Genomic DNA, 1,357 nt, shown 5'->3' with positions numbered 1-1,357 from the left:
TTTCATTTATGTGATAGGCCTGTATTTAAAATGAATATTTACCACAAATTAAAGGTATCTTATATTATTAGATATGTTATTATAAAACATGCTTTAGTTAAGGAGTTATTGATACTTCAAGTGTAAAATGATGATATAACACCTTGATAAAAATGCACTTTTAAGTACTAATCAGTTATAGAACAAAGCTATATCCAATTGGCAATCAAGTGGAAGGAATGAGGCACTACCGACCAAGCAATATCGATTCTCTTTCATTGATCCATCAATCCCTATGCGGAGGAGTGATATCTGGTGGGCCTTTCCTCTTGGGGATTATGAAGTATCAATTTCAAGCTTTTCCTCCTTCTTCTTATCATTCTGCTTCTAACTATTTGGATAGACCACACCTAAGAAATAAAGTTTGTTATTCTATTAAATATCATGGTAGAAATCCCGAAAATGGACATTTATTATCATCTGTCTAGGCACAAAAATAGAATAATGATAGATATGCCAGAAAGACATGATATAGGGAGCCATACTCTATAGGAAAAGGGCAAAACACTTGTCTCTTCGGGTGGTTCTGGTCGGTAAAAGGACTATGGGGACGGGATTGGGCACGCTAAAAACCTAAGTCCTATTTTCCATTCCTTATGTTCAAAGATATTTTTAAGTCCAAGAGAAGAATCTGTAATCTATGCTTTCAACTGATCCTGAAGATTTGAATCGTTTGGCTAGTGTTCACTCCATGTTTTCTTGTAAGGAGAAACCAATATGATGATATCAAACCTTAATAAAAATACACTTTTAAGTACTAATCAACTAGAGTTTTGAGAGCCTTTAGAGGATCAATGGTAGAATTCACTTATAATAATAGTTATCGAGTTATTATTGGCATGGCTTCCTATAAAGCTTTGTATGGAAGAAAGGGTCTCACTCTTGTATGTTGGGATGAAGTTGGTGAAAGGAAACTTCTAGGACTAGAATTAGTTTAAATGACCATTGACAATTCAAAGTGATAAGGGAAAGAATTAAAAAAGCTTAAGATGGACTGAAAAGTTATATAGATAAGTAGAGGAGACCATTAGAATTCCAAGTGGGGGATCAAGTATTTTTTAACAGTACACCTTGATGAAATATTATATGTCTTAGAATGAAAGGTAAATTAGTACCAAGATATATTGGTCCTTTTGAAATATTTAAAAGAATTGGTTTTGTTACTTATCATTTAGTGTTACCTTATTATTCAGCTAAAATACAAGACATGTTTCATGTATCACTGTTATGGAAAGCTAAGGTGGATCCTTCACGACTCCTACCCCAAGTTTCAATAGAGATTTGAGAGGACTTGACTATTAAAATTAAGCCAATAAAA

This window comes from Populus euphratica, unplaced genomic scaffold (assembly GCF_000495115.2).
Source record: "Populus euphratica unplaced genomic scaffold, PopEup_1.0 scaffold465.1, whole genome shotgun sequence".
NCBI classification, from domain to species: Eukaryota; Viridiplantae; Streptophyta; class Magnoliopsida; order Malpighiales; family Salicaceae; genus Populus; species Populus euphratica.
The sequence above is the reverse complement of the archived record's forward strand: the minus strand, read 5'-3'. Positions refer to the sequence as shown.